Source organism: Anabrus simplex, chromosome 8 (assembly GCF_040414725.1).
Source record: "Anabrus simplex isolate iqAnaSimp1 chromosome 8, ASM4041472v1, whole genome shotgun sequence".
NCBI lineage: Eukaryota > Metazoa > Arthropoda > Insecta > Orthoptera > Tettigoniidae > Anabrus > Anabrus simplex.
This window is the reverse complement of record NC_090272.1, coordinates 148,400,499-148,425,933: the sequence shown is the minus strand read 5'-3', so window position 1 is coordinate 148,425,933 and position 25,435 is coordinate 148,400,499. Positions and strand designations below refer to the sequence as shown.

The following is a 25,435-nucleotide window of genomic DNA, read 5'->3' as shown; positions in this document are numbered from 1 at the left end:
GGACATTTTGACCAAGTATAGAAAGGAACAGACACAAAATCACACACCCTACACACAAAGATGGTAAAAGAAAAAACAAAAACAAGCTTATAATTTTCCATTACTATTAATTTTGTGATCATAGCTGGGGACCACCAGTTTTACATGGAATCTGAACAACAGGAATGTAACTTCTCATTTCAAAAATCTCATATGCATTGGTCAGGATTCGAACTGTAATCACTTTGGAGAGAAGCAAGTGATGCCACTCAGCTTTCATGTAAAAGATGGTGAAAAGGTAATTTGCAGATTAGCAAAATTTTGAAATAGAAATACAAGGAAATCTTGCACTATCAAATTGTTAAGAATAATGACAGAAATATATATATGATCAGAGAGACATCTTTACACTTAAAATGGAAAGATTATAGAACATAGGAGCCAATCAATGAGACAAAAAAGCAAGAAGTCTTGAAGAACATGAAAAATATAAACTCCACAGGACCAGACGATGTACTGGCCAATATATGGAAAATCCCAGTTTCAGCCATGTGCAGTTGAATGACTCACTGTTTTGCTAAACGGAATTGTGCCTGAGAAAATATCCCATTGGTATGGAATCACTTGTGCATCAACAAACCAAACTGGATTTATCAGTCAGTGGAAGCAGTCTATGCAACAAAATGTTGCCAGAAAAATACAGAGGAAAGAACAGAAATATTTCATAGGTTTTTTAAACCTTAAAAAGACATTTGACAGAATTATGCTGAAAGTACTCCCCATAAGAAACAAAGTTTCAAAAGATCTAATCCAGTGGGTGGAACTACTGTACAAAGACATCAGAAGGGTCAGGTACAAGGTGGGATACCTCAGATCCATGACAATGTATATAACTGAACGATGGCCAACAACTAAGACCATACGGACAGAACGCATGTTATGAAGATGAAAATGTTTAGATGGTCCCTGGGAATTATACAGATGGATAAGCTCAGAAATTAAAGAATCCAAAAAATAATGGGCGTGCCATGCATAAAGGATGAGATGATCATGTTAATAGTGCTCAGCCCACCTCTGTGGTGGCAGCAGCAATGTTTATCTTGAAGTGGAGGAGAAAGGAAGGAATGCAAGTTAATTTAACATCTACAAATCCCACACGCACTAGTCAAGATTCAATTTACAGCACTTTTGGTGAGAAGTCAGAAACAATGTCACTGAACTATCATGCCCATAGAATTCAAGAATCAGAAAGAAATTTGTAGATATTCTTAGGGCTTTCTGAGGATACCCACGTGGTGCTTGCAGATATCATGACATGACATCAAAGAGAACAATAAACACAATTAACAAGGTGGAAAAAAATAATTCAATAGACTGGAATTTAAAATGCTTAACTCCTTGGCTGAATGGTCAGTATATTGGTAATCAGTTCAGATCACCCCAGGTTCAATTCGCAGCCAGGCTGAGGATTTTAACTATGTGTGGTTAATTTATCTAGCTTGTGGACTGGGTATTTGTGTTTGTCTTAACACACTTCTCTTCATCTACATCACGGCCTCTCAAGCGCCCAAAATCTCACGCGTGCAAACAGCGGCGAAGAGTTCCTGTGCACAGTGCATCGGTCTCGCTCAGCTCGGCTCAGACCAACGCTTCATTTCTGGGCTACTCGGCTAAGCTCGGCTCAACTCAGCTTGGATCTGGAGTGCTACGGAGCAAGTGAGGAAGAAGGAGACAGGGGGAGCGAGTGAGACAGGTGTGGGGAAAGAGAGAGACAGTGGTATTGCTCCAAATCGAGGAGTGGGGGGTCTGCACTCTGGTCAACCAAGTAATGCACCCTGAGAGGCCCTGATCTACATGCAACACACGACATTCCTAACCACCACAGAAACACATAATAGTGAATACATCCTTCGACATAGGGTTGGTGTCAGGAAGGGCATCTGGCCATAAAACTGGACCAAACCCATAAGACGTGTCAAACCCATTAACATGGGAAAAGGGCAAGGAAGAAGAAAAATACTTGAGTTTAAAACAAGTACAAGGACAGTATTCATGATTATGACAATGATAACTAAAGTTCAGATGTTAAGGTCTTTTTTCTTCTTTCCTGAGCTTATTTTACCAGAAATCTGAAAAATAAGTGTGATGATGGGTCCCTGAACCTGTTTAATGCAATTTTATGTTGCTTATATATGCATATTTTGGCATTCATTGTTTTGGTCATATTTTGATGATTTTAATTGTGTAAGGACATATTTGGTTATACAGTATTTTGAACACTTTTGCTTAAATTGAGGCTTTTTTTTTTTTTTTTTTTAGTACATGTTATCTACGTATAGTTTTGAACACAGGATTTCCAAATACTGTAGTAGACATATTTTCTTTCTTTTCCCAGAATAGACAAGTAGCAGGTTTATAAGACCTGATTCCGGGAAAGAGCTGCTGTGCAGACATCTCATTGAAGAGGATGTCACTTCAGTAGATATATTTAGCTGCAAAGTAATTAGCAAACAAGGAAATTCCATGTTTTCTCTCGCCTAGCACATCCTTGACACCACCAGTACAAAGGCCTCTTCCCCTTTCAACACCAACAAATTTCAACAGATTTATCACACTTAAAGTACTAAAGTGAATCATATCATACCTAACTTGAAGTGCAGTGAATATGTAAAATTAAGATTTATGTGAAAGAGTTTGGTGAAGAGATCTTCAGTAGGTCTACTGATGGAGCAATTCCTTTTTGTAAAGCGTCTGAAGTTAAGGTAGCGACAGGAAAACATAAATGCATACTGAAAGTTTTAATGTACTGTAGCTCTGTCTGCTTTATTACCACCAATCACTTTTTAGTATTAAGATGTTTAATGTTAATAATATTCTCACATTTGCTACCTATCACTACATTCCTTGAGTCATATTTACCTTTTGTCAGTCATATTTAGCTAGTTTTGGGGGCATATTTGCTTGCATATTTTGCACTTTTTTTAGGACATAAACTTCCAAACCGTAGTAATAACACACGAGCAAAGGTAACGAAATGAAATGGCGTGTGGCTTTTAGTGCCAGGAGTGTCCGAGGACATGTTCAGCTCGCCAGGTGCAGGAACCTGCACATCGTGAGGAGGATGAAATGATGAAGAAGGTGACACATACACCCAGCCCCCGTGCCAGCAGAAATAACCAATGATGGTTACAATTCCTGACCCTGCCGGAAATGGAACTCGGGACCCCTGTGACCAAATGTCAATGTGCTAGCCATTTAGCCATGAAGCCAGACAGCAAAAGTAATAAAATAGTTGCACTAAAACTGAGACAAACAGAAAAATGAAACTGCCCTGCATTTCAAGTAGAGAATTGTGTCTGCACTTTGGTCAGAATTTTTAAAAATTGGTATTCATGTGTTGGTCGGCAATGTCCAAAAAGTGGTACTTATGTGTCAAGTCATGTCAAGAGTAAGAACAAAATGTAATTTTTAAATATCTGTCAAGTTTGTCTGCATACATATTATGAGAAAACGGCTGAACAGAATTTAATGAAAACTGGTATTTCAGATCAGTGGAGAATGCAGTACAATCTAGGCTATAAGTCACAACGTGAAATAGTAATGTAAGGGAAGGTCTAAAAATAACTTTCAAATATCTCCGTTAATACCACTCTTATCAATGAACACTATATAAAGAAAGTTGTAGAAAATTAAATTTCTGATCTTATGCACTGTAAAAATTGATTTTACAACAAATAATATAGAGATAGATATTGTTGTATTTTATTATTTCCCGCAACCTGTCATGTTTATGTTCATCTTAATAATGTATCTTCTGTAACAAAGAAAAGTTCATTCCAATCTTTCATGCCCCATACCTTTTTATTGTTGCAGAAATGTTACTGATCTTGGCAGTTAAATGTATTGTCTGTCTTAATGCAGGCTGTTAGAATGTATACAATGTGCTGATTGGTGTAGGCTCCATATGGCTAGGAAGAGCTGGTGATGTGAGAGACTTCCATCAGACACTGCCATTGCCAATTGTACGAGACGACACAAGAGTGCACTAAGTGTAGGATTCCTACTTATGCCCACTGATTGAGAGGTTAATTTCTTTTTTTTTGCTAATTGTTTTACGTCGCACCAACACAGATAGACACAGATAGGTCTTACAGCGACGATGGAACAGGAAAGGGCTAGGAGTGGGAAGGAAGCGGCCGTGGCCTTAATTAAGGTACAGCCCCAGCATTTGCCTGGTGTGAAAATGGGAAACCACGGAAAACCATTTTCAGGGCTGCCGACAGTGGGGTTCGAACCTACTATCTCCCGAATACTGGATACTGGCCGCACTTAAGCGACTGCAGCTATCGAGCTCGGTACGTTAATTTCTCACTACCAATACATGTGTACAACATGGCCATCAAGGAGAAGAGGAATTCAATGATATACTGCTAGAAATTGCAAATGGAACATTATAGGGCACTACTGATAACATTATCATACTTTCATCACTGGCTAATATCGTTCAGCCTCACAGTAATATACAGTAACTGGTCATGTTTTCTGTTTTTCAAGACTTTCTCAATATCCATAGCACTGGAAATACGCAGCTTTGTGAACAAGTTATCCTGATTACAAAACATGAATAGGTCCCAGAAAGACATGAGAAAATATGGCATGAATTTTGGGCAAAGAAAGAAAATGCACATTAGCTAACTCCAATCATAGTTTATCATTTTCAATATCCACGTTGATTTCCCAGTTTTGTGGAAAAAAAGGACTTTATTAAAAACTCCCAAATAATCAACACTATGTAAGTAAAACATAAAGGTGAGAGTTTTAATCAAGTCTTTAAGTCTTTTTTTTTTTTTTTTTTCACATGAAAGCTAACTCCAATGTGAATTACAACAGTGCAGTTCATTATCCAGCTTAGCTCCTCGATTCTATTTCTGCATCTAACACCAAAAGTCCTGATAATGGCTCTTGAGGAACTGAATTACACCACAATCAAAATTATGCAATGACACTCGCCTAAGAGTAAGGGCATTTCACAGGAATATTATAAGAGTTGATATATTAAACAGGCACTGGAAGCGGTGAAACTTTATTTTTCTAAATTTCTTTCTTTCAAGTTAGGTCCTGTATTTCTTTTCTTGTAAATGCACCAAGTGGCGAGACCCAAAATATAGTTGAAGAGTGAAGATGGAAAAGAGTGAAAGTGCCACAATGGTGAATTTTTCTTTTTTTGCTCGGAATTGGCTGAAAGGACTATTTGGCGTAACATGGAGAAGGCTGGAAGTACATGTGGACAGTTTTTCCAGCAGCATCACACTCACACCATGGATGAAATTATTTGTTCACTTATATAAAAAGTCCGACAAACTCCATGCTTTGTCTGTACATGATTAAGAGTTGGCCAAGCTCCTCAAGGTAGGTTAAATACAGGGGCACTTTTGAGATGCAAGACATACTATGCAGCTATAAATAAAAGAATGTTCCCCCAGTCATGTGACCACTGTTTGTTCAAGTCAAAATTATTGCCGGTTAAAGGAGTTAAAGGAGGGGACACCTTGACTGTAGTCTGTCACGGCTGCAAGGTCTTCATGAATGGTTAATAGTTATTTTATGATATCCTTGAACTAGAGCATTGCATTTACAAAGATGTGGTGGTGGGATGTGACTTAGTATGGGAAGCCATCAAACTCCAGTGCTCTCGATAGTTCAAGTGATCAAACACATGGAGTGTTTTTAAAATTAGGAAAAATTGCAAAATGATGATAAAGTTGGAATTTAAGAGGACAAGTTGGGGCAAATATTTGATTATAGGAAGAGTAGTGAGAAATTGGAATAATTTACCAAGCGACATGTATAAATTTCCAAATCCTTTGCAGTTATTAAGGAAAAGACTAGGTAAACAACATATAGGGAATCTGCCACCTGGGCAACTGCCCTAAATGCAGATCAGTGGTGACTGATCGCAGTGGTTCAGCTGAGTGTCGACCTTCATGTACGGACTGTTTAACCACTCTAGTGCACAGTACTCATCTGCAGAATATGTAAGTCCAAGGGCTTAAAAAGGAGCTGAGAAGTAACATTATTAACCCCAAGAATACTGCCTCAGCCAGAGAGAAGCAAACAATGAGTTCAGCGACTTCCCTCATGGGCCACTACACCCTGTCCTAGTCCACTGTTGGTTTCTTGGTAGCAGTAGCAGTTGTGTTTGGTACTTTCTTGCCTTTTGCTTGCTTTACAGAATGCAACACCATTTGAAATAAACTCTTTAACTGCAAGTTTTATCTTCAGACTGTTGCTACACTGAGATATTAGAATTTAATTTCCTTACACCTGCACCTGTAACTCCCTGCAAGGAATCCAAGGCCATCTGAAGTATCTTATTCTACCAACACACATATTGCTTTGAAACCTCAGTTCCAACATCTGACGAAGTAATTCATTGAATTGTAACTTATATCATCAATTACTAGTAATACTAACCTGAAAAATCAATAGAGTCCTAAATTTCTGCAACATGAATTTAGTATTCTATTAAGCAAATATTTAACAATGGGCATCTTTTAAATACCAACTTTTTAACCAAAATGCACTTTAATTCTTGAAACAAACAATAAAAAGCATACAAATGTATGTAATTCAGACTTGAAAAGGCTTCACAGATATCACTCATATATTGAACAAGCATAGAAGTTGAATGTTTTCGATGCTTAATATTAAAGAAGTACCATTGTAATATTGCAGAACAGAATATTCTAATAACTTCTCATAAACAGTTCAGAGAAGTACTAAAATTGTGTACTCATTTTGTATTCATCACTGGAAATGAATGTTTCAGTTCTCCTAGAATATAACTACCTTTATACATCACAAGTTTTCTATGGTTGCATCCTCATATAGCTTCACCATATGTTATGCAATTATAGGGAAACCACAGATACCAAGAGAGGTGCCAAAATGAGGCATACAAGCCATGCTAAATAGCAAGGCAGTTTGCCATAGCTTTCCTCACTGGATCAGAAAACAGCATCAGCAGCATTCAGATACACTAGCTGTGCTCCAAATGTTATTACACTGCGTTGTCCAAAAATACTGCATCCACCATCAAGAATCAGCAACAGGCAAAGAGTCAAGTAGCTTGTGGCTACAATAAAGAAGAAAGTGAAGAAGAAAGTGATAAAATATGCAATGTAGGAAAAGGAATTTGTAAATTTACCTTTTTAGCTCTTTTTTTTTTTTTTTTTACATTGCACCGACACAGATAGGTCTTTTTTTGCTAGGGGCTTTACGTCGCACCGACACAGATAGGTCTTATGATGACCATGGGATAGGAAAGGGCTAGGAGTGGAAAGGAAGTGGCCATGGCCTTAAAGTACAGACCCAGCATTTGTCTGGTGTAAAAACATGAAACCAGAGAAAACCATCTTCAGGGATACCAACAGTGGGGTTCAAACCTATTATCTCCCAAATGCGAGCTCGGTAAATCTAGTATCATAAGCCAACTAGAACACACAGAAGGCTCCAAAGGTTCTAAGAGGATATGCATAGTAAATATCTATGTTTCTGTATTTCTTTTATATATATGCCAGTTTTCAATGCTTTATATTAGTTTAGCACATCAACCATAAATTTAATACGTTCTCTAGGATCACACTGTGAAATTCATCTTCTAATAGTATTGTTACATGTAGTCAGTATTGTAAACTTGTTGTGCAGTGTGATACTAAAGTTTCCTTAACCTAGCTGACATCACTATGCAAGGTCAGTGCTGTAGTAATTTGCAAATGAAGAGAAATGACATCTTTCTCTGTACCTATTCACCTCTAGCATCATTTATGTTGAGCCTTGCAATCATTAATACCTGTGATTCACAATGAGTTCTAATCCAAGTTGCCAATTTACAGTGGAACCTCCATTTAACGAACTGAACGGTTCTCAGGGAAAAAAATTGTTAAACAAAAATTTTGTTCTATAGAAATCACACTTCTTTTAACTAAAAATAAATATGTTTTAAACCCATATATGTATGTATGTATGTATGTATGTATGTATGTAGACAGTCTACTGTGATTTTCTACAAAGTGCCAGTAAACACAATACTCTAATAAAATGACATCAGTCATAGAAAAATGTTTTCAGTAACAACTCACTTCAAAGAACTGTCCTATCAGCAGCTGAGCCATTTTAGTAGAACACTTGTAAAAGTGTTCACATTTATTTATGCAATGGAAGATATAGTCAGAAACATTTTCAGTACAGTACCTATCTTCTTCACATGTTTATTTTGGATATTCACTTCTTTGACCAAATCAAGAATTTCATCATCTGCTGAACAATTAGCAACAACATCATATTTATCCATTCTTAAAAATTCATCCAGTAGAATGTCATTAATTACACCTGCTGCTTGCAGCAGTTAGCCTCAACACTCTTCTAGACACTATGCTGTATTCTTTCACTGCTGCTTCTGTACAAAACCCTGCTTTTAAGAAACAGTTCTTAATTGTTATTTCTGCAACTTCATTTTGCCAAATCTTTGACAGCTCTAAAATATATATTTTGAGATCAATGATATTATCAGGAAGTTCACAGTTTTCCAAATGTAAAATGACAGTTTTGAGAATCTGTTTTTGGAAAAGCATTTTCAGTTGGCCCAACGGTTGTAATTTTGATGATGTTTGGAGGGAAAAAGACAAGCTTCACATTTGCTCATTTGTTTGCTGAAGGAGCCTGTGCTGAGCAATTGCCTGTAAAGAGAATAACTTTTCTCTTCTCTGTAACCATTTTTTTTTCCTAAACACAAAAGACACTTCTCGTAAATACTTGTAATTCTTACTGAAATCGTAATCAGTCTCAAAAAGATATGACCTCTTTCAAATATCTTGGCTGCTTTTCCCTATCATGAGAAGTTTCATTTTTTCTTTTCCAGACATGTTCCCACAAACAACAGTCACACTCTCTTTGCTACTTTTTGTCTGGATAATTACTTGTTTGGGAAGCACCACCTTAAAAAACATTCTGTTTATTTCATGTTGAAAACATTGTCAGGCTCACAGTCTTTCAAAATCTTTTCTGAGACTACATTTCCAATTGCTGCAATCTTCTTCAGATGCGTAAGGGGTCTTTATTCATTAACATGGACACTGACCTGTTGGAAATTTTAACCCAACATTAATGAACATTTTAGCTCATCATCATCATCATAATCACCATATATATTTTAATTTTTTTTTTTTGCTAGGGGCTTTACGTCGCACCGACACAGATAGGTCTTATGGCGACTATGGGATAGGAAAGGCCTAGGAGTTGGAAGGAAGCGGCCGTGGGCTTAAGGTACAGCCCCAGCATTTGCCTGGTGTGAAAATGGGAAACCACGGAAAACCATTTTCAGGGCTGCCGATAGTGGGATTCGAACCTACTATCTCCCGGATGCAAGCTCACAGCCGCGCGCCTCTACGCCCACGGCCAACTCGCCCGGTATATATATTTTAATTGTCCTGTCAATTTTTGTTAAATTTTTTAGCTGAAGATGTTCCAAATTGGAACAAAACATGTTCTATTTATTACCAGACTTAAGAGATTAAGCTGGATTAGGTCATGTAAACAATAAACTAGCTATAAGTAAATTGTACAAGTACTGGAAGGTGGGAATCTCCTTGTAACATAACCTTAGTTGTGTTGAGCCAATATGGGACAAAATATGAGATTTATAAGCTGTAAATTTGTCTAACCAAATGGAAATTGCTTGGAATATGTCATGCCCCAAATGTCATGCATTTTCATCTGTCCTTTCACAAGTAAGTCGTCTTGATATAGGCATGTTATTATCATGCACCATCTTCACCCACTTAAAAATGGTTCCTTCTACAACCTTGTACTTAAACATTTTGGGCCATTTTCAACAACTAACTAAAAGCTCTGCATCTTTCAAAATGTCATGATTTTTATTACAGTCAACAAAGAGCTGGGCAGAATCCCTAATTTCATTGCAATATTCGTTTTTCATACGCCATTATCAACTTCTTTCAATAAAGATATTTTCTCCATAACGCTCAATCCTTTCCTACATACTGCATTTATCTGGTCTGGTTTGGTAGCACTTGCAATAGAAAAAAGGACATACAAAACTGTAACTGTATAGCTATGAAAACATAAATATGCCTCTGGTGACTGTATTAGTGACTTGTTTGTTAAGAGAGCAGAAACAACTCAACTTGGAACACCTTGATAAACTAACAGCCTGTATTGTGATGTCAATGCAAATTTTTTCTACTCTGGGAGTTGCAAGGTTTCTTTTTTCCCTTTTTAACCAAAATTAGTTTGGTAAATATATTTTGTTTTTATCAAATAGAAATGTTTTGTAAAGGAATCTAACAGTTCCCCCAAAAAGTTTGTTATATAGAGAGTTTCATTAAATAGAGGTTCCACCGTATTTACATGCTAATCTTTAAGGAGTTTGGCTCCTTGGCTGAACGGTCAGCAAGCAGCCTCTGGCTCAGAGGGCCCCGAGTTCAGGCTGAGCATGGTTAATTCCTCTGCCTTGAGGACTGGTTATTTGTTTAATAGTAGTCTTCAAACCACCGAAGTCGCCATGTTATAAAAGAATAATAACCATAAAATCGAAGATATAAGCACTGACTACTGTCAGAGTCAACAAATTTATTAAACACTGAGAACTAGTATATAGGTCAAGTTTATTCGATGTATACAAAATTATTTACCTCCTAGATGTACCAGTAATGTGTGTATACATGGATTTCCCTATTCCATATAAAGAAGCAAATATATGCCTAAGTATCATGCGCAAACACCTTGGCAATAGAGACAAGTTATCTGTCTTCCCGCATGCCAGAATACACTTGACACATGCTTCGAAGATAGAACTGTGACCTATTAATGCAATTACTGGAGTTTCAGATTGTTCACAGAACGAATCAATAGAAAGGAGATCATATACTGCATTCAAGCTTTTGTAAGGACAGTTCAGGAATCCAATAGGAAGAATCGTATGTACATCTATGGACACAGAAACTGATCAGTTCCAAAATTCATGAATATATTTTCATGGATAGACTCTTTGAAAAGTGGGAACTCTTGATGAGCTCTCTTTAGAACTCTATACTGCTCGTGGAAGATCACTACCGATCAATGTTTCTGTTTCATGTTATAATAATGTTGAAAAATGTTACTGTTTTTTTCATCCTACTAACTACTTTTTTACGATTTTTGGAGACTACGAGGTGCCAGAATTTTGTCCCATGGAGTTTCTTTACATACCAGCAAATCTACTGACACGAGGCTGCCAAATCTGAGCCCTTTCAAATACCATCACACTGAGCCAGGATCAAACCTGCCAATGTGGAATCAGAAGGCCTGCACTCCACTGCCTGAGCTACTGAGACCATCAATTTCATACTATGAGTAGCCTGGACACTAAAGGAATCTTCAATTACATACATTGAACATTTCAATGGAAATGAATTAATATCTGTTGAAAAAGAAAGGCTAATGTGCAATAAAATGAGAAAGAAACCTAAAAGATATTATGCTACTACACCTGCTTCCCACAAATCATACCAAATAGAATTGTTTTGAAAATTAGGTTTTAAATTTTATATTCTACATTTATAATTCACCATAGAATAAACTACAGATATGGATACGAATTATGGACTAACCATATACGATTTTTTTTTTTTTCCATTTTAGCCAAATTTGATACATTGCATACTAAAAGAGAACAAAGTAGTATTAACTGTGAGCCAGAAACCTTTTCTTGTCTTGTATAAATACCTGCATGTTCTTTATTGATTCATTGGGTGGTGTGAATAAAAATGAGCACGCACTCTTTACTCGCGAATTTATAGCAGGCACTCGCAATGAGGTGAAAAAAAAAAACCCGCCTGTTGGAAGCAGTTACTTACAGCAGACCTGTGACCTTGAGCACACACTCCAGTCGCTCGAGTAGCAAAGTGGGCGCTCCAAATTTCTGGTGAATAAAGATAAAGCAGGCACTCTTTCCAGTAAGCGCCTGCTGATGTTTCCTTGAGCTAACTCAGTAGGTGACTCCAAATGATAGTAAGTTTAATAGCATGGCAGAGGTAATGGTGGTGGTTAATCAGAAAAGAAAATTATATAAACTTTGCAGAGAATCATCTCAACTTGATTACAGAGTGTTATAAAGGTCCAGTAAGGAGCATGCTGAAGAGCCTCCATGGCTCAGATGGCAGCGCGCCAGCCTTTCACCTTTGGGTTCTGTGGATCGAATCTTGGCCACTCCTTATGGGATTTGTGCTGGACAAAGCAGAAGCGGGACAGGTTTTTCTCCGGGTACTCCAGTTTTTCCTGTCATCTTTCATTCCAGCAACACTCTCCAATATCATATTTCATCTGCCAGTCATTAATCATTACCCTAGAGTAGTGCGACAGGCTTTGGCAGCCGGCACGATTCCTATCCTCACCGTTTCATTCATTCCATTCCTGACCTGGTCAGATGACTGGAAACAGGCTGTGGATTTTCAAGGAGCATGCTGAATGGTTAGCGGAGCATTTCCTTGGGCACTCCAAAGAAACAAGAGGTGGTGCACTAACAAATGAAGAAAAAATGTATATCATCTTGCGTTATGTTGGTGACCCTGGGTTTCAGAGTGGAGTTGGTGAAGACATCTCTGAGAACCATGTCAAAAACATTTTCGCAGGTTTTGACATGAACAGAAATAAAAGCAGATTATTAGATAAAATTCCAACAAATGTTGCTTAGATGCAGGAAGCACGGGCTAAGTGGTAAGAATGTTTGAGCTTCCCTTATGCTGTCGGAACTGTAGACTGTACTCGTGTACAAATTCAGAAACCACATGTTCATGGGAATGACTACATTTACAGAAAATGCGTCCCTAGCATTAATGTACAGGGCACTTGCAATGGAAAGGAAGAATTCAACCAGTGTAGATGTATCATGGCCTGAGTGTCTATGACTCCCGAATTTGGAGGAACTCCAATGTTTGCAGAGTTACGACGCCTCTGCAGGAAGTCGAAGGGATGACAACTTCTGCAGATCTTACAACTTGCTTACGTCACGCAGGTACAGATAGGTCTTATGGCAACGATGAGATAGGAATGGCGTAGGAGTAGGAAGGGAGCGGCCGTGGCCTTAATTAAGGTACAACTCCAGCATTTCCTAGTGTGAAAATGGGAAACTACAGAAAACCATCTTCAAGGCTGCTGACAGTGGGGATCAAACCCACTTCTCCCAGATGCAAGCTCACAGCTGCGCGCCCTTAACTGCACGGCCAACTCATCCGGTCCTGCAGATCTGGCTCCAAACCCATTAACGCCGTGCGTCTCCATATGATCACGGCCTGCATTCTTTCATTTAGATTGCTCTCAGTGCTTTGTATAGCACTGGAATTGATTGCTGACAGTGTAGATCAACTCAAGAAGCATGTGGCAACTGTGTGCGAGCACATTATTACGTGATACATATCGACTCATTGTTTCGGCGCACTTTCATTTCGTGTCATTGTCACAACAGCTGAATCATGATGGCGCGCTTCAAGTAAGTTTGATAATTCACATATATTTATGTTTAGATGTCCGGCTCCATAGCTAAATGGTTACCGTGCTGGCCTTTGGTCACAGGAGTCCCGGGTTCGATTCCCGGCGGGGTCGGAAATTTTAACCATAATTGGTTGATTTCGCTGACACGGGGGCTGGGTGTATATGTCGTCTTCATCATCATTTCATCCTCATCACGATGCACAGGTCGCCTACGGGCGTCAAATCAAAAGACCTGCATCTGGCGAGCCGAACTTGTCCTAGGACACTCCCAGCACTAAAAGCCATACACCATTTCATTTTTTATGTTTAGATTACACAACTCGTATGCTTAACAAGTTTGGGAGTGATTTATGTTCACATTATGATGCAGTTAATTTACATTTTTTTTTTTTTTTTTTTTTTTTTTTTTTGCTAGGGGCTTTACATCGCACCGACACAGATAGGTCTTATGGCGACGATGGGATAGGAAAGGCCTAGGAGTTGGAAGGAAGCGGCCATGGCCTTAATTAAGGTACAGCCCCAGCATTTACCTGGTGTGAAAATGAGAAACCACGGAAAACCATCTTCAGGGCTGCCGATAGTGAGATTCGAACCTACTATCTCCCGGATGCAAGCTCACAGCCACGCAATTTACATTTAACAGTAAATATTACTCCCGTAGGTACTTAAAACATTGCGTGATCGTATGATCACGCTAGGCGCCTGTGTTAGCTATTCACCCTGTGCATGTATTTGATGGTGGACGTTATGCTATCTGTTACGATTACTGTTATACATCAATTTTAATTGAACAATTTTATTCGATTTACGGTCATCTATTCTACATTTAAATAAATTGCAACTTGTTAACATATATGCAGCTACAAAACCTTGTTTCCCTTTTTTACAGAGACATTATGCTCCAAGAAGTATTAGATATTCTTGAATCAGACGAAGAAATTGGAGATGTTAACAGCATTTTTATTGTACCTCCAGAAGCTGATATTCACTCCGACGAAGATTCAGAAGATGAAGATGTTGGTGGTTTGGTTGATAACCTCACAGGTCGCCAGCTTTCAAGTAAGGCAGAAATTGTACTCGCTGGCAACGATCGTATAGGAGGCGCAGACTATGATCCCGTTTCAGCAGGTATTTTAGATCAGTCATCTAGCAAGAAAACTAAAGTTCAAAGAAAAATCCTATGTGGAGTAAGGATGACAACCGAGATTCAGTTGGCATATTCCCGGAAGCCGATTTTTCCACCTTATCCGGGAAATCTCCTACAGAGTGCTTTGAACTAATGTTTGACAATGAAGTGATCGAGTTCATGATTCAAGAATCAAGCAAGTTTGTCTTGTTTAAGAATTGTGACGTCCCAAAAATATCTAAGGAGGAATTAAAAGTATTTCTTGCTGTGCTAATTCTTTCCGGTTACAACAATGTGCCTGGAAAACAATCGTATTGGGAAGCAGCGGATGATGTATGTAATACACTTGTTGTAAATGCTATGAGAAGAGACCGCTTTCTGGAAATTTGTCGCTTCATTCATTGCGCGGATAATACTCAGCCTGATATGAATGATAAAATGTGGAAATTACGACCTCTTATAACCATGCTGAAGAAAAGACTCCTTGCGAATTTCCAGCCTGAAAAGGATTTAGAGTTTGATGAATGCATGGTGGAATATTATGGTAAGCACAGCTGCAAGCAATTCAGCCGCAGAAAGCCCATCCGCTTTGGTTATAAGGTCTGGTGTTTGAACACTCCCTCGGGCTATCTCATAAATTTTGACATATATCAAGGAATCCTCATGGTAATACTGAACATGAGCAACGATTTGGTAAGTGTGCTGCTCCAATGGTACTGATGCTGGAAGAACTACCTGATGATATGTCACACCCTTTCAATTATATTTTGATAACCTTTTTACTGGAATGGAACTTTTGGCTCATCTAAAACATTGCGGATATGGTGCTACAGGAACCATTCGAGAAAATAGAATTCCTAAAGACTGCTCGATCACACCTTCAAATGAAATGAAGAGACAGGCTCGTGGGACATACGACATGGTAACGAACTCGGAGGGTATAAGTATTGTTCAGTGGGTTGATCACTCCGTGGTTACCATAGCATCAACATACCATGGTGTTGAACCAGTTTCTAAGGTAACACGATACTTCCAGGCAGAGAAAAGGAAAGTGCGTATAAACCGGCCAGCTGTGTTTGGAGCTTACAACAGTGAAATGGGTGGAACAGATAGGATGGACCAGAATGTGTCATACTACAGAGTAGGCATACATGGAAAGAAATGGTGGTGGTCGCTATTCACATGGCACCTGGACGTATCCATTCACAATTCATGGTTACTGCTAAGGAGGTCTGGATGTGATTTGTCACATCTAGAATTTCGTCGCCACAATGTGCAAATATATCTACACAAGTTCAAAATAACGCCAATAGGAAGAGGCCGCCCCATCACCTCAAAATACAGCATCCAGCAGAGTAGTGTCACTGACGACGTACGACTTGATGGGATTGGGCACCTCGTAGCGCCCTGCAATCGACGACTCTGTGCTGGAAAGGAATGCTCCAGTACTGTTCGCACCGAGTGCATAAAATGTAATGTTGGACTCTGTGTTCCATGCTTTGTCCTATTTCATACAGCGTGAAGCATACAGTTCTTATATTTGTTCCTATTCGGTAATTTCTGTGAGTTGGATAACTTGAATTTAAATTTTTTTTTCTAGTTGCTTTACGTCGCACCGACACAGATAGGTCTTTTGGCGACGATGGGACAGGGAAGGGCTAGAGAAGGAAGCGACCGTGACCTTAATTAACGTACCCCAGCATATGCCTGGTGTGAAAATGGGAAACCACGGAAAACCATCTTCAGGGCTGCCGACAGTGGGGTTCGAACTTACTATCTCCCGAATACTGGATACTGGCCGCACTTAAGCGACTGCAGCTATCGAGCTCTGTAATGTAATATATTACCAAAGCCCGGATTTTCATAATAGGTTAGATTGCAAACTAATTTGGTTAGTGGGAAATGCTGGCCATCCGCACTTCCATAATGTAGAAAGAGTAACATAAATTATAGGGGTTCTGATGGGCCGTAACCCTAATGTTTATACAACCCCCACAGCATAATCGTTGTGAAGGTAGACTATACTTGCTTCTCGCTTCAGCAAGTTTGCATTCTAACCTATTAGTGCATAAAATTCCGGGCTCTATATATTACCAATATCTTGAGACTTTCATTGCTTTATTTATGTATGTACATATTGTAATTAATGTATATTCTTCATAAATTATCATCTTTAGTTTATTTTAGTGTATTTTCTTCATAATTTATCAATATCAATACATAAAATCTATAAATACTAAAGAAATGCTATACAGACTGGAATGCTAACACATCCGCCTAGCGGATGAACACGCCACCTAAAGAAGAAACCGTGAAAAGTATGAGCTTAATATTTTGTAGTTATGTTATACTATGGACCTGAAGTGATTTAGACGAATTTCAAACGGATGAAAAACATAATTTCGGCGTTAAAGGGATAAACATTTCATTCAATTGTCAATATATTATTTTCATCATAATTAATGTTTATGAATATTGAATTTTCACGACCGCATTGTAATTGAAACAGACTTTCAACGTATTAGGTCGTGTTACGTACATGTAGTATGTGTTGAAGAGATGTTAAGTACAGAACAAAAATGGCCAGCTGGACACCAGTGGGATCCGAACCCACAACCTCCCGATTTTGCGTCGGTTGCTCTACCAATTGAGCTATGGTGGCCTAGGCCATCTTTGTTCTGTTTGAAAGGATCTGAGCTACAGGTCTGGCATTGCTGCTAGCACACTGTAGAGCAACCAACGCGAAATCGGGAGGTTGTGGGTTCGGATCCCACTGGTGTCCGGCTGGCCATTTTTGTTCTGTACTTAACATCTCTTCAACACGTACTACATGTACGTAACACGACCTAATACGTTGAAAGTCGGTTTCGATTACAATGCGGTCGTGAAAATTCAATATTCATTGACATGCCCCACAACGGGCGACTTAAACGCACTCTACAGTATGCTAGCATCAGTGCCAGACCTGTAGCTCAGATCCTTTCAAACAGAACAAAGATGGCCTAGGCCACCATAGCTCAATTGGTAGAGCAACCGACGCGAAATCGGGAGGTTGTGGGTTCGGATCCGACTGGTGTCCGGCTGGCCATTTTTGTTCTGTACTTAACATCTCTTCAACACGTACTACATGTACGTAACACGACCTAATATGCTGAAAGTCTGTTTCGATAATTAATGTTTGTTATTTACGCTATAGGCCTACCATTTTCATCAATTTATTAATGTTGTAATATTCAGGCTAAGATTTCCTATCTTTCAGATGGCCGATGGTAGGGTTATTCTCCCCCTGCATCAGATTCATCAGCCGCTTCTCCCACTATTTTAACGATATGCATTTTTTCCCGTATGCTTTAATTCTACTTTATATTTCAGTCTTGTTTTCATGTATTGTAATTTTTTACCAACAGTTGTTGGATGGAAATTCTTCTTCTCCTTCTACTGCTTTTCCCACCTCTGTGGGGTCCTGGGTGCGAATTGTGTCGCACATGTGGATTTGACCCGGTTTTACAGCCGGATGCTCTTCCCGATGCTAACCCTAGATGGAGGGATGTAATCACTATTGCGTGTTTCTGTGATGGTTGATAGCGTAGTGTGTTGTGCGAATATGACGAGGAAAGTGTTAGACAAACACAAACACCAAGTCTCCGGGCCAGAAGAATTAATGAGAGGCGATTAAAATCCCCGACCCAGCCGGGACCCTCTGAACCGAAGGCCTTAATGCTGACCATTCAGCTAATGAGACAATTGTTGGACGGAAATGTTTCAAGTTAAAGTTAGCGAGTGGTTCACACTGAATTGCATTTATTGCACTTGTTTTCTTGTGCTTCTTATCCGGTAACTGTAACTTTGAAAACATAATTGGATTGCCCTTTAAAATGGAGATAAAAGCTGACTGGAATTCCACACTGTCCTCTGCCATGTTAAGGAATGAACTACCCGGAAGTCATCAAAGTGTTATCACAGTCTAAGGTGTTATATACATGGCACGTGCACGACCTTGATCAGTGACAATGAGTGGCTGCTCCATACACTCGAGTGTACGCTGTGCTTCCGCTCTATATTTTTATTCACCGCAAATGCGGAGTGGAAGCTCATCGGCAGGGAGTCACTCAGGCACTCAGCGAGCACACGCTCACTCGCTTAGACTCATTTTTATTCACACCACCCATTACCTTCACAGTTGGTAACGCAATCTGTTCTGTATTACTAACTGATGTATTACTTTAATATGGTGGTCCCAAAAGATGGCAGTAATATCATATCGCTCTTGTGATCTCTGCCATCCCTTTTAAGTATAACTCTGATCTCTTGCATGACTGAACTATTCCACTCCTTGATTTTTTTGTAGCCTGATTGTCGGTGCTTTGAAATCCTGATCAGGGATCATTTACTGAAAATAAGCATAAGTTTCTCACCTTAATTATGATGAACGCACCAAAGAAAACTGAAATGGAGTGGTATGGAATGCATCATTCTAGGTGGTTGCAGGGGTCAGCGGATGCAGAGTGAACTTCGGCCCACAGGTAGCCGTGGCTGGTTCGAGGTCCGACAGCTCTGCACACCGACCAACCAACCGATCAGAGGAAGGGTGGCCGCGGCTTTACGCCTCTGCATTCGGGAGACGGAGAGAGGCTGGTCCCCACCGTCGACTGTTCTGTGAATGGTTTCCCATTCTCCTGCATTAAGGCGAATGCTGGACAGTTCCTAGTATATGCTACAGCTGTCAACCCTCTCACCTTCTCTGCACATCTCTTTCACCGTAATAAACCTCCCGGTGAGAGACCGTCGAAGATAGTATTGTGGCCTATTTATGCAATTACTGGAGTTTCAGATTGTTCATAGAATGAATTAATAAAAAGCAGATCATATACTGACTTCAAGCTTTTATAAGGACAGTTCAGGAATCCAATAAGAAGAATAGTATGCGTCGTAGCAGCAGCGGCGGCAGCGGTGGTGGTGGTGGTGACGGTGGTTGCAAAGTAGGCCTTGGCCAACAAGTGGCCATGGCTGGTCCATGGTCTGACAGCTCTGTACTTCGACCGACCAACCAAACTAAGGAGGTGTGCCTGCGGTTCTGCATTCGGGAGATGGACGGTGGCTGGTCCTCAACGTCGGCTGTCCTGAGAATGGTTTTCCATTGTTTTCCATTCACCTGCACTACGGTGAATGCCAGGACAATTCCTAGTATAGGCCATGGCCGCCAACTCCCTCACCTTCTCTGAACATCTCCTCACTGTATCACATCTCCCTGGCCTGAAAGACTGTGTTACCATCTAGGACGCCTGGCATCCCCTTCAGGGATGGAATGAAAACGTTTTAATATTAGTCGTAGTGGGATGTTCGTAGGTTAAACTCAGTTTCTTTTAACCTTCTCGTCTATATGGTGTCTTGATCGACACGATTATCTAATGTAAGCTTCCTTTTGATATTTCATAATGTGATTTGTTCAAGCTACTTTACTATTCTCGTTTTTCTTTGAGCAGCCAACAGATTCCAAGTGACAGCATCATTGTAATTATTTATCCTTTTCCTCTTTCACTTAATGAGCTTTGAGTACAAACAACGAGAGATACTTTGGTGATAATTGGTTGTTCATCTGTTCCCTATATTTTATGACATTTCTGGAGACCTTTTTCTTTTTGTACATATGAATGGTTCGGTAGTCCACCTTCCTCTGTATCTCTGCTGCCAAATTCTGCTGGCCTAACGTATTGTGAATCCTGACTGTCTTCATCTGCAACAGAAATGTATGTATTTGTAATGAAAGTTAAATGATGTGATTCAATCGTCGTATTGAATGTTATGAGTAATTACTTATAATGGCGCTCCACGGATGTGGGCTATTTGTATACAGAGTCCAATAATTTCCTAGTCTCCACACGTTTGTTCCCCCCCCCGGTTTCATGTCTTGAGCATTTGAGCTTTGGACGATTGTGTGATTATCTTGCTTTATTTGGTATTTTCTTTTACTTGTAATTTATACTCTTATTCTTGTGTACTTGTATATTTCCATTTTTCGTACTGTGTGAGGACATTTTGACATCGTGATGTCCAGCACCTCATATGTAAGCATTCTTTATTCTATTCTTTGCCCTATGTCGGCCAGCCCCACCTATGCTTTACACCGGAGGTTTGTCATGACAACCGAGAGATTAAACAGAATTTTGAAAAAAGAAAACTAAAAGATATGGGGAAGTTTCTTTTAGTATACTGATTAGGTTTTAATGGCATGATCACAAGGGTGATTTTGAGAGGGATAGATTGATTAAAATGAAATTCCTTCTGATGATCGGGAAGCTCCACTGAATAAAAAGAATTCTTAAGTTTGCACAATTAACCTAGATGCATGTTTTTCTGTTACCATATCCTTTATCCCGTCTGTGTGTATAATTGAAATAGTGTATGGCTTTTAGTGCTGGGAGTGTCTGAGGACATGTTTGGCTTGCCAAGTGCAGGTCTTTTGATCTGACGCCAGTAGACGACCTGCGCATCATGATGAGGATGAAATGAGGATGAAATGATGATGAAGACAACACGTACAACCACCCCCCGTGCCAGCAAAATTAACCAATGATGGTTAAAATTTCCTACCCGCCGGGAATCGTACCCAGGACCCCTGTGACCAAACGGCAGCACGCTAACTCTTTAGCCATGGAGCCGGACTGTGTGTAATTGATATGTATTTACAGGCTATGCATCTTATATTTTTAAATATATATGAGACACTCTCTTGGAAAACATACCTTAATTTGCGTGACAAAATTTTACGCATATACAAATGTAAAAGATCTATCAATTCACTACACTCTTTAATCAGATAAAAGATATCACCTAAGAGCAAATATTACTACGTTTCGTCCACTTAGTGGACATCTTCAGATAATAAGTACTAAGCCATTATTAAATTTGAATTATTAAAAGAGAACAATAGAATTTACATCCATAGGGAAACTAACATATGACTCATTAAAATATGGAACGAAACACCAAATTAAAATATAAATAGAAAGTACATCTATCAAGACGTACGAAGGCAGATCGAATATAAACGGGAATTTGAATGTACTGCTGCTGTTAGAAATAATGCTGAGAAGGGGCTTCGCCAGGATATTGGTGGGAGTGTCTTGAGAAGGGACTTGCATGCACAAACGACAGTGGAGAGCTGGGCTGCTTCAGTACATCGTAAGTAAGTAAGTAAGACGTGCACGTGTCTGTTGCGCAACTCATCATTATCAAATTTCTCGCAAAAGAGGGCACTAAACCTTCCAAAATTTTGAAATGGCTCCGCACACAATTTGTGGAACAAACACTTTCGCAGACTCAAGTGTATGAGTGGGCTAAAAAATTTGTGGCAGGAAGAGAAGCTGTGGAAAATAAACCTCATGAAAGGAGACCACGGACAAGCATCACTGCAGACAACCTTGTTGTCATTCGTGACATTATTGGTGAAGATCGGCAAATAAAAATTTTCCATATTGTTTTAGCCATAGAAATAAATTACAGAAGTGTTCAAATCATCATCAGAGATGAACTCCATTTCAGAAAATTGTCTGCCAGGTGGATTCCTCATCTCCTCAAAAAAGAACAAAAACACTTTACGCCAGGAAGTTTGTCAGAGACTCCTGCGTCGCTACGAGGAGGAAGGAGAGGATTTTTTGCGTCATATTGTGACTTGTAATGAAACTTGGGTGCATCATTACATCCAGGGTTAAAGCAAGCAAGCATGGAGTGGCATCGAAGAGACTAAGCAGGTCCGGTCAAGGCCGCAACATGCCCATCTGCTGAAAAGGTGTTTGCAACCATTTTCTGGGACTCTGCAGGCATTTTGCTTGTGGATTTTCTTCATGAACAAAGGACAATTAATGCAGCCTATTACTATCGTCTTTTGGATGAAGCAAAAGCTGCATATTGCAACAAGCGACGCCAGCAACCGTTACGAAATGCCATTCTTCTCCATGACAATGCAAGGCCGCATACTGCTGCTTTAATGCAGGAAAAAACTGGAGGAAATTCACTGGACACCTCTGGAACACCCTCCGTACAGTCCAGATTTATCGCCCTGTGACTACCATTTGTTTAGACCACTTAAACAAGACCTAGGAGGACAGCTGCTCGATGATGATGCAAGTGCAGAAGAGTTTGTGCGCAGTGGCTCCTTACATGTCCCTCTACTTTCTATCAGGGCAGCATCAAAAACTAACCAATCCAATGGAGAAATTGTGTATCGAAGGCAGGACAGTATGTAGAAAAGTGATCTCCATATGTGTACTTCTTTTGGTTGATGCAATAAATTTTAAAAAATAATTCCCATTTATATTTGATCACACATATTAGTCGCAAGCTAATCACATGAAAGTCTTAAAATTGTTCTTTGATATGTTGATACACAAGGACTTGATGTGGTGAGAAACCAAATTATGCGTAACATATAACAAAGTGCATAAGAAACATTCAAATTAGGGATAAACATCCTCTTGTAGTGTAGATCAGTCTATTTTATGTTGTACTGACTGTTGTAATGAACTTCAATAGGGAACCATTGAACCTTTAAATTTTGAGAAAGGATACAAGGATACAAGATAAATTAGTCATGTAAATCATTAATTGGATATCGACTGTATGCAGTTTCGGAACAATCTTTTAAAATATCCACATTATTATTATTATTATTATTATTATTATTATTATTATTATTATTATTATTATTATTATTATTATTATTATTATTATTCATACACTTCTCCACAGGAAATATGGGTAGTAAAGGGGCACGGGATGCACCAAGTGCCTTACATAATTAAAGTATTTACACATTATAATACAAACGTTGATGTACAGGTATATACAAAACTGTAGATCATGGGATCTTCATTCTTGCGAGAGGAACGATCGCACAATGTTGCATAATTTTGTAGATGTTCGGTGGAAGACCCAGTTCTCGCAGACTCTTGTGAAGTGTATGTGGAATGAGGCCGTTGACTGACAGAATCACAGGAACTATTCGTACCCGTTTCATCTTCCAGATCCTCTTTATCTCTTCTGCAAGTTCTTTGTACTTGGAGATTTTTTCACTGTACTTTCTGTCAATGTTGGTGTCATTGGGGATAGCGATGTCAATAATGAAAGTCGTCCCAGTTTTCTTGTTTACCAGTAAGATGTCTGGCCTGTTATGGTTGACTGTTTTGTCTGTCACTACAGCAGTGTCCCAATAAAGCTTAACCGACTCGTTCTCCAGGAATGGTGTTGGATGGTACTTGTAATAAGGGATACGCTCCCGAATTAATTGGTTTTCCTGAGCAAGTGCCTGGTGTATAATTCCCGAGACAAGATTGTGTCGTCTCGTGTATTCTACGGGGGCAAGTACTGGGCAGCCCGCAGTGATATGGTCGATGGTCTCGAGATGAACGGAGCATCGTCTGCATTTGTCGGAGAGTACGCTGGTGTCTTTGATGATGTACTTTTTGTAATTGTTTGTAGCTATTGCTTGGTCTTGTATAGCAACTGCAAATCCCTCTGTCTCCCCAAATAAGCGCCCACTTTGTAACCACATACACGACGCATTCTTGTCTATGCTCTGTTGGTTTAGATTGCTGTAGTATTTTCCGTGGAGGGTCTTCTCTCGCCATGTCCTTTCTTTCTCCTGCAGGGATACTTGGTGATTTGTATGTGGGTCAGAGGCATTGTATGGATACAGAACACTGTACTTGTCAGCAAGTACTACAGCTTTATGGAGAAGGCTGTTTTCTTGCTTTTTATGGAAGTATCTCCGTGGGTTCTTTATCTGATTCAGGAGCATGACTTGAAGATCCAGTACTCCTCGGCCTCCCAATTTTCGTGGGAGAGTGACCCTTTCCATGCATGAATTGGCATGATGTAATCTATATGTGGTGAGCAAAGTTCTCGTTTTTCTTTGTATGCTGTCTATTTCTGTAGCAGACCATTTCAGAATTCCGAATGAATAAACAAGGGTTGGAATAGCATACGTGTTTATTGCTTTAATTTTGTTCTTGGCATTTAGGTAGCTACGTAAAATCTGATGCAACCTCGATATATATTTATCAGCGAGTTCCTGTTTGATTTTCTTGTGCTCCAGAGTTGTATTCTGAGCAAATCCAAGGTACTTGTATGTCTCTGTTTGTATCATTCCCTCAATTAAAGATCCGGTATGGAGCTCATATGGTTGGGAGTTTGTGTACCGACCACGTTCAATTGTTAGCAGCTTACATTTCTTTACTCCCAACGTCATTCCCACATCAGATGAGTAAGAGTCTATTATATTCAGCAGGGCGTTCATTTGTGTTTCGTTGTGGGCACACACTTTCAGATCATCCATATAAAACAAATGAGATATTCTGTGTTTCCCATTGTTATATTTAATATCAAATCCAAAACCAGTAGCTTTTAGAAGATTGGATAGGGGATTCATTGCAAGGCAAAACCACAGAGGACTTAATGAATCTCCTTGAAATATACCACGTTCAATTTTAATTGTGTCGGACATGATACATTTATTTTCTGTCTTAGTGCAGAGTTTTGTCTTCCAATTGTTCATAGTAACTTCAAGAAAATGAATTATGGCAGGACTGATCTTGTACAAATGAAGTACCTCTTTTAACCATGAATGGGGAACCGAGTCAAATGCTTTCTGATAATCTATATACGCTGTGTACAGGTTTCTTTGTGAGTGTATTGCCTGTTGTGTTACAACAGAGTCTATGATTATCTGTTCTTTGCACCCTAGTGATGACTTTTTGCATCCTTTCTGCTCCTCAGTCAGAATGT

General features: G+C 39.3%; 1 protein-coding gene and 1 non-coding gene across 2 annotated transcripts in view; both read right to left on the bottom strand.

Annotated features, from left to right (window-relative positions):
* sp3 (spermathreecae) overlaps nucleotides 1–25,435 on the bottom strand; it is a 338,003-nt gene that overhangs the window by 164,953 nt on the left and 147,615 nt on the right. The gene's annotated exons all lie outside the window — the stretch shown is intronic.
* TRNAL-CAA (transfer RNA leucine (anticodon CAA)) lies at nucleotides 17,239–17,315 on the bottom strand. Its single transcript has one exon. It is a non-coding gene; the product is annotated as a tRNA-Leu (tRNA).